Source organism: Orycteropus afer, unplaced genomic scaffold (genome assembly GCF_000298275.1).
Source record: "Orycteropus afer afer isolate SDZICR_OR568_19922 unplaced genomic scaffold, OryAfe1.0 scaffold00288, whole genome shotgun sequence".
Taxonomy (NCBI): domain Eukaryota; kingdom Metazoa; phylum Chordata; class Mammalia; order Tubulidentata; family Orycteropodidae; genus Orycteropus; species Orycteropus afer.
Window position 1 is genome coordinate 2876720 of NW_006921875.1, and position 9176 is coordinate 2885895.

Here is a 9176-nt window from a genome sequence, read left to right on the forward strand (position 1 = left end):
GATCAGACAATGCTGTGGTTCACAGGGTTTTCATTGCCTCATTTTCAGAAGTAGATCACCAGGCCTTTTTTTCCCTAGTCTGTCTTAGTCTAGAAGCTATTCTGAAACTTTTCCACCATGAGTGATCCTGCTGGTATTTGAGATCTGGTGGCATAACTTCCAGCATCATAGCAACGTTCAAGCCACCACAGGAGAACAAACCGACAGACCAGTAGCAGTGGGGAGGACACTGATAGGGTGCAGGAATTGGCAGGATAAGCTTCAGACCTTTACAAAGTAAGCTAGGCAAATCTAAGATGCCCACATTAAGCCAGCACCCTCGAACATGCTGTAAGTCTTGGGAAGGGGAGGGCTTTAAATATGTATTTATTTATTTATTTTTAATTGCTAGAAAAAGCCTATGAGGCAACATATCTCTTTTCACTGTGACTCTCCAGGGAAAAGTTACTAATGGCCACAATATTAATAATAATGATTATCACACCTGAGGATTTACAACCGTCTGAGACTGGTTTACCAAAGCTCAGGGGGCAGGATTGCATGGGAGGGAAGGACACAGGAAAGAAGTGACTATGGGGAAGAAGTAGGAAGAGAGCTGTTGCATTGTGGGAAATTTCAGTCAATGTCATGAGTCAAGGTGTATGTCAAATTTACCCACTATGCACTCGGGAAAACACCAAGCTGAGAAAGCACATGTAAGTGGTCACAGATTGGGAACATCCCTTGTATCTACCTGAAACAAACAAAACTCCTCTCCAGGGGAAAGCAGCCAGGAACCAGACACCTCTGAATCCTCTCAGATTAAGCTCAACCAAAAATGAGATCACAACCATGGAAAACATTGATATACAGGTGGATAGATGGGTGGACAGGCTGAACAATTAGGTATGTCTATGCAGGGGGCAGTGTGCCCATGACCATATATAGGATTGGCAGACAATATTTCTATAAATGTATTTGAATGTTCTGTAAGAATTTCCAGGTATATAGTAGAGCTGACAAGTGACAAGGTTGTAATCACTTCTTGGTCACAGCCAGCTACCTGGAGGGAGTGAGTAGTTAGACCTGTGGGCTCAGGACCATGGCTGCAGGAGACATCAAGCTCAATTGGCATAACATACTACATAAAAACATTGTTCCACATCCTACTTTGGCGAGTGGCAACTGGGATCTTAAAAGCTTGCAAGCAGCCATCTACATGCATCAATGGGTCTCTCCTCATCCAGAGCAAATAAGAATGAAGAAAACCAAAGAAGCATAGAAACAATTAATCCAAGTGGCTGGTACACCAAGCGATCCTCAGCCTATGTGACTATGAGACCAGAAGAACTAGGTGGTGCCCAGCTACCACTGTCAACCCCTTGGAGGGGGATCAGTGCAGGAGATCCTGCATAGAGTGGGAGAACAATGTGGAACAAAACTCAAAATCATAAAAAAGGAGGGGGGGACCAAGTTTGCTGGTCTGCTAGAGCCTGGCGGAACCTGTGAGACTGTGGTCCCTAGCTGCCATTCCGGTCTGGAATTGAACCCACACCTGTGGCTTCCAGCCAAACAAAAGACAAGCATATGAGATAAACATTTACATTAGGTAGATACACTCCTTGGAAAGATCAATCATGGGAGATAAGGACAATGCATGCACAGGGAGAAAGGTTGGGGGGCAGGAGTACATGGAGGGAAGGATACAGGGAAGAGGTGACTATGGGGAGGAAGTGGGAAGAGAGTTGTTGCATTGTGGGAAATTTCAGTCAATGTCATGAGACAAAGCTTGTGTGAACTGCGGTATGGAAAATGAATTTCCTCTGTAACCTTTTACCCAAATAACAATAAAAAAAAAAAAATGAGATCACAATCAAATCACCAAACACTGATGAAATAAGCCACATAAAGGAGAGTAAGGAGAAACAACAGATTGAAACTCCCAAGGACTTCAGATGTTGAAATTATTAGATACAAATTCTAAAGTAACTATGTATTAATTATTATTATTATTTTACTTTTATTGTGGTGAAAACATACACAACAAGACATTCACCAACGTAACTACTTCCACATTTACAGCTCAGGAACATTGATGGCATTTTTCATGCTGTGCCACTATTGTTGCTATCCTTTTCCAAAATATTCCACCACCATTAGTGTAAACTCAATGCCCCACAAACAAAACTTCCCCTTTCCCCCACTCTCCCACCCCTGGTAACCACCAATAATCTTTCATTTCTCTCTCTATATATATTTTTCAACTTATCTAAGAATTTTCCCTCTCCTCCCCTCCCATCTCTGGTAACCAACAAAGAAATTTTCCTCCTATGTATGAATATTTCCTTGACTTCTTACAATAGTGGACTAATACAATATTTGTCTTTCTGTGATTCACTTATTTCACTCAGCATAATGTCCTCCAAGTTCATCCACATTATGCAGTGTTTGACAGATTCTACATTATTCTTTAGGGTTGCATAGTATTCCATTGTATGTATGTACTACAGTTTGTTTATCCATTCCTCACTTCATGGGCACTTAGGTTGTTTCCTTCTCTATGCTATTGTGAACAGTGCTGCGATAAACATGGATGTGCATATATCTATTCATATCCTACCTCTCACTTCTTTAGGATATACACCTACTGTTCTGGTTATCTAGTGCCGCTCTGACAAGAATACACAAATGGGATGGCCTTAACAAACAGGAGTTTATTCTTATAATTTGGAGGCTTTAAGCCCAAATCAAAGTGCCAGGCTCTAGGGGTTGGGTGAAAGTCCCTCAGCCTTGGGCTTCAGCTCTGCCTCCAGCTCCTGGCCCACTGAAGCTTTTCTTTGTGGCTTTTCTTCACTCAGACAGCAGCCGGCTGCTGAGGCTGCCAAGCACAAGGTTGACAAGTAAAAAAGGCACAGTCTCAATGTTACCAAACCACATGGCAGGCCATTAATTCAAGTCCATTGTAAGTCCCAAGGTCGGCAGAGCATAGCAGGCTGCTGAACAATGACATGGCTACATGCAGGGTCCAAGCATGCCATATACTGAAGACCATTTCCAAGGCTTCTCCTTATATACAGGAAGCATGTCCCAAAGGCAGCTACTCAGCTGCTTGTGGTAGATCCCACCATGGAGTTGATTGCTAGTCTCATCATGGGGAATAACTACCACCAGCTGCCCAGCCAGTGAACCAGGCCCAGCCAAGTTGACACACAAACATAACTACCACACCTACTAAATGGTTTGCTGGATCAAATGGTATTTCTATTTTCAACTTTTTAAGAATCATCATACTGATTTCCACAGTGGTTATATAATTTTACAGTCCCACCAGCAGTGTATGAGAGTCTCAATCTCTCCAATTCTGCACCAGCATTTGTTATTTTCTGTCTTGTTGAACTTTGCTCTTAAGGCTGGGGTGAGATGGTATCTCACTTTTGTTTTGATTTGCATCTCTTTAATGGCTAAGGAGTTTTGGTGACATAGTGCCTAAGGCATTTGACTGTTAACCAGAAGGTTGGCAGTTCAAATCCACCAGCCACTCCATGGAAGAAAGACTAGGTAATCTACTTCTGCCTCAGAAACCCAAAGGAGATTCCTACAACTCAATGGCAGTGAGTTTGGTTTTAAGGAGTTCTTGTGGCGAGATGCCTAAAGCATTTGCCTGCTAACTAGAAGTTGGTGGTTCAAACCCACCAGCTTCTGTCTGGAAGGAAGATGGGGTAGTCTACTTCTGTAAAGATTTACAGACTTGGAAACCCAATGGGGGTTTCTATGAGTTAGAATTGACTCGATGACCTGAGTTTGAGTTTAAAGGCTAATAATCGTGAACATTTCTTCATGTGTTTGTTGGCTTCTGAATATCTTCTTTGGTGAAGTGTCTGTTCATGTCTTCTGCCCATTTTTTTAATTGCGTTGTTTGTCTTTTTGATGTTGAGGTGTGGGAGTTTTCCTTAAATTTTAGAAATAAGTCCTTTGTCAAATAAGTCCTTTGTCCAATAAGTCATTGCCAAATATTTTTTTCCCAATCTGTAGGTTCTTTTTTCACTCTTTTGGAGAAGTCTTTTGATGCGCATAAGAATTTAATTGTTATAATGTTCCAAACATCTAGTTTATCTTCTCCTGTTTGTGCATCCTGGATTATGCTTGATAGTCTATTTATGCCAAAAATTAGGGCCCCTAAGTTTGCCCCTATTTTTTCTTTGATGAATTTATTATTGTTTTAGGTTTCACATTTAAGTCTTTGATCCATCTGGAGTTAGTTTTTAGGTATGATGTGAGATATAGATCTTGTTTCATTTTTCTGCAAATGGATATATCCAGTTTTGCCAGCATCATTTGTTAAAGAGACCATCTCTTCCTCATTTAATGGATTTTGGCCCTTTATCAAAGATCAGCTGACCATTGGTTGATGGATCTGTTTCTGGGTTCTGATTTCTGTCCCACTGGTCTATGTGTCTGTCACTGTACCAATACCAGGCTGTTTTGACAACTGTGGCTGTACAGTAGCTTTTGAGATCTGGGAGTGTGAGACCTCCTACTTTATGTCTTTTCAGGAGTGCTTTGTTTATTCAAGGTCTCTTTTCTTTCCATATAAAATTAGTAATTGGTTTTTCCATGTCCTTAAAGAATGTTGATGGAATCTAGATTGGGATTGCATTGAATTTATAGATTTCTTTGGGTAGTATTGACATTTTCACAATGTTTGATCTTCCTGTCCATGAGCATGGTATGTTTTTCCATTTGTAAAGATTTCTTATCGTTTCTTCAAGTAGTGTTTTGTCATTTTCTTTGTACAGGTCTTTTGTATTCCTGGTAAGATTCATTCCTAATTATCTTATCTTTTTGATAGCTATTGTAAATGGTATTGGTTTCCTTATTTCCTTTTCAGAAACCTCTTTGTTGGTGTAGAGGAATCCAACTGATTTTTGTATATTTTTTTGTATATTTATCCTGCCACTATGCTAAATCTTTCAGTAAGTTCCAGGAGTTTTCTTGCTGAGTCTTTTGAGTTTTTTATGCATAGGATCATATCATCTGCAAACAGGGATAGTTTACTTCCTTACCAATTTGGATGCCTTTGATTTCCCTTTCTTGCCTTATTGCCCTGGCTAGGCCTTCCAATACAATGTTGAATAGAAGTGGAGATAGAGGGCATCCTTGTCTGGTTCCTGTTCTCAAGGGGAATGGTTTCAGTCTCTATCCATTGAGAATAATGTTGGCTGTTGGTTTTGCATATATGTCCTTTCTTATTTCTATTTTGCTGAGAGTTTTTATCAGGAATGAGTGTTGGATTTTATCAAATGCTTTTTCTGTATCTATTGATATGATCATGTGATTCTTTTCCTTTATTTTACTTATATGATGGATTATGTTGATTGTATAATGTTGAACTATACTTGCATACCTGGTATGAATCTCACCTGGTCATAATGCTTAAGATATAGATAGATAGATAGATAGATAGATAGATAGATATATGTTGTTGGAATCTATTGGCTAGGATTTTGTTGAAGATTTTTGCATCTATATTCATGAGGTATATCAGTCTGTAGTTTTCCTTTTTAGTGTGTCTTTGCCTGATTTGGGTATCAGGGTTATGTTTGCTTCATAAAATGAATTTGGGAGGATTCTATCCTTTTCTCTGTTCTGGGATAGTTTGAGCAGAATTGGTGTCAGCTCTTCTCTGAATGATTGGTAGAATTCTCCAGTGAAACCATCTGGCCCAGGACTTTTTTTTTGGTTGATAATTTTTTTATGACTTGTTCAATTTCTTCTTTTGTTATGGGTCTGTTCAAATTTTCTACCCCAGTCTGTGTTAGTTTAGGTAAGTAGTGTGTTTCTAGAAATGTGTCAATTTCTTCTAGATTTTCAAATTTGTTGGAGTACAGTTCTTCATAGTATCCCAATATCATTCTTTTTATTCCTTTTGGATCAGTTGTGATATCACCCCTTTCATTTCTTATTCCTGTTATTTGCATCTTCTCTTTCTTTTCCTTTGTTAAGTTCACCAGTGGCTTGTCAGTTTTATTAATCTTTTCAAAGAATCAACTTCCAGTCTTGTTGATTTTTTTTCTACTGTCTTTCTATTTTATTTTCTGTTTCATTTATTTCTGCTCAAATCTTATTCTTTTCTTCTGGTGACCATAGACTTTTTTTGTTGCTCTTTTCCTACTTTTTGGAGATACTGGGTTAAGGTGTTGATTTTGGCTCTTTCTTCTTTTTTGATGCGTGCTTTTATTGCTATAAATTGGCTTCTGATCACTTCTTTTGCTGTGTCCCAAAGATTTTGGTATGTTGTGTTTTCATTTTTGTTCCATTCAAGGAATATTTATATTTCATTTTTATTTCTTCTATTATCCAGTTGTTTTTGAGGAGAGTGTTATTCAGTTTCCATGCATTTACTCTTTTTCCATTGGTCTTCCTAGTGTTGATTTCTAATTTTGTAGCCTTGCTATCCAAGAAGTTTTGCAGTATTTCCAAGTTTTTAAATTTATTGAGACTTGCTTTAAGCCTAACATATGGTCTATCCTGGAGAATGTTCTATGTATGCTGGAAAAGTATATATATTGTGCTGTTTTTGGGTGAAGTGCTCTGTAGATGTCTATAAGGTCAAGTTGGTTGATGGTATTGTTTAGTTTTTCTGCATCTTTGTTCAGTTTCTTTCCAGTTCTATCTTTTATTGAAAGTGGTGTAGTAAAGTCTCCTATTATTACCACAGAGTCATCCATTTATCTTTTCAATTCTGTTAAAGTCTGATTCCTGTATTTGGGGGCTCTTTCATTGGGTACATAGATACTTATTATGGTTATATCCTCTTGTTCAGTTGATCCTTTAATCACTATATAATGTTCTTCCTGGTCTCTTATTATAGTTTTTGTCTTAAAGTCTATTTTATCAGAAATTAATATTACCACTCCTGCCTTTTTTGATTACCATTTGCTTGATATATCTTTTTCCAACCTTTGATTTTCAGTCTATTTTTGTCTTTGTATCTAAGGTGAGTCTCTTGTAGACAGTATATTGATGGATCATGTTTTCTTATCCAGTCTGGGACTCTCCATCTCTTGAGTGGTGATTTTTCAATCCATTTATGTTCAGTGTAATTATCAACAAGTATGAATTTGTTGATGTCATTTTGTTATGTGTTGCTGTTGTGTGTGTGGTGTTGCTGTTGTGTGTGTGGTGTTGCTGATTTCTTTGTTCCACATATTTTTCTGTGCTGAGCTCATTTTGTTTATGAATCATGTTATCATCTCTTTCATTGCTATTGTTTTAGTATTTGCTAAATATTTGTTCTTGTCCTCTTTTTCATTTTGATGCAAAGGTTTATTTGTTCGAGGTTCTTTGAGGTTACCCTGTGATTTATTATTTTCTTCCCAAGTTTAAAACTGTCTTCTATCTTGCAATTGTCTTGATTTCCTTACCATTTAGAAGTTCTGTTAACTATACTATTTGTTCCCCCTTTTTGGTTTGCAGTTGTCCTCATTTACCAATTAATGTCTCTGGTTCTCTGTTTACAGCCTTGTAAGCTTGTTTTACTTTGGATACTTCTGTAACTGGGTTGGTTTTTTGATTATGTCATCAGGCTTATTAATCATCTGTTGTTGTTTGCTACTGTTGGTTCTCTGCCTGAAGGACTCCCTTTAACATCTTTTGTAAGGTTGGCCTGGTTTTAACAAATTCCCTTAATTTCTGCTTACCTAGAAATATCCTAATTTCACCCTAATGTTTGAGGCAAAATTTTGCTGGGTATGCAATTCTTGGTAGGAATTTTTTTTTTTCCAGCGTTTTATATTTATCATCCTATTGCTGCCTGCATGATTTCTGCCATGAAATCAGAACTTAGTCTTAATTGGTTGCCCTTTATAAGTAACTTTTTGTTTTTCCTCTGCTGCCTTCAAGATTCTTTGTCTTTGGTTTTGGTGAGTTTGATTATGATGTGCCTTGGTGATTTTCTTTTGGGGTCTATCCTGTTTGAGGTTCGTTGAACTTCTTGAACAGATATATTCTCATGTTTTATCATATCAGGGAAATTCTCTTCCAACAAATCTTTGACAATTTTCTCTGTGGTTTTATTTGTCTCTTCCTGTTCTAGAATTTCATTTATACATAGGTTATTCCTCTTGATCATATCCCACATGAATCTTAGGCTTTTTTCATTTTGTTTTGATCTTTTGTCTGATTGATCCTTTAACAAAGTAGTATTAAGCTATTTTTCTTCCATCTCATTAATTCTGTCTTCCATTGATTTGATTTTACTCATTTGCCCCTTCAAAGTGTTATCTATTTCTGAAATCTTAGTATTAATCTTCTGGATTTCTATTTCTTGTTTTTGTATTGTTTCTCAGTTTTTGTTTATTTATCAATATGTTCTTGTATTGTTTTCCTAAATTGTTCTAGAGTTTGTCTGTGTTTTCTTAATTTTGTCAGTGTTTTCCTTGATCATGTCAGTGTTTTCCTTGACCTGTCTCTCAATCCATTGAATATACCCAAATATAATTCTTTTGAGTCCTCATCAGGGAGTTCCAGTGCTGCTTCAGGAATGTTTTCTGGATTTGTATCCTGGTTCTTTGTTTCTACCACTTTATCTTGTGTTTTTGTGTGAACTTAGATTGTCTGTTGTCTCTGAGACATTATGATTTTTTGTACTTACATTTAATTTGCATTTGTATGTTGGTGTGATTTTTGCAAGAGTCCCCCCCCCCTTTTTGTTTTTATTTATCTGTGTGAGCAGGGTACTGTGCTCCTCTATTTGCTAGTTGTTAGCACTTAGGCACTCACCACCTGTCTCCTAGTGAGTGTGATAGAGAATGAGAGTGTGTGCACAGATCTCTCTTAGCTGTTCACAAAGAGCAGTTGATGGTGAGTTGAGCTGGTATTTGCCACTGTCTATCACTGCTCAGTTGGTGCAAAAGCAAGTGGTGTCCCTCACTCAGTGGATGAGGCTGTAGGAGATGTAGGTATGGTTGGGTTGTATGGCAACAGTTACTGTCTCACACTCAGTTAGACAAAAAAAAATTAAAGAAAAAAACCCAAAAACATAAAAACAAAAGAATAAAAAAAAAACTTAAACTGCATAAATAAACAGGAACAATCACAAACAAAAAATTCAATAAGTGAGAAGACACTTTTCAAAGTATGTTTTAAAAGGGTAAAAGAAAGATGATGAGAAAAAGGGGAGGGGGAAGCCACCATAT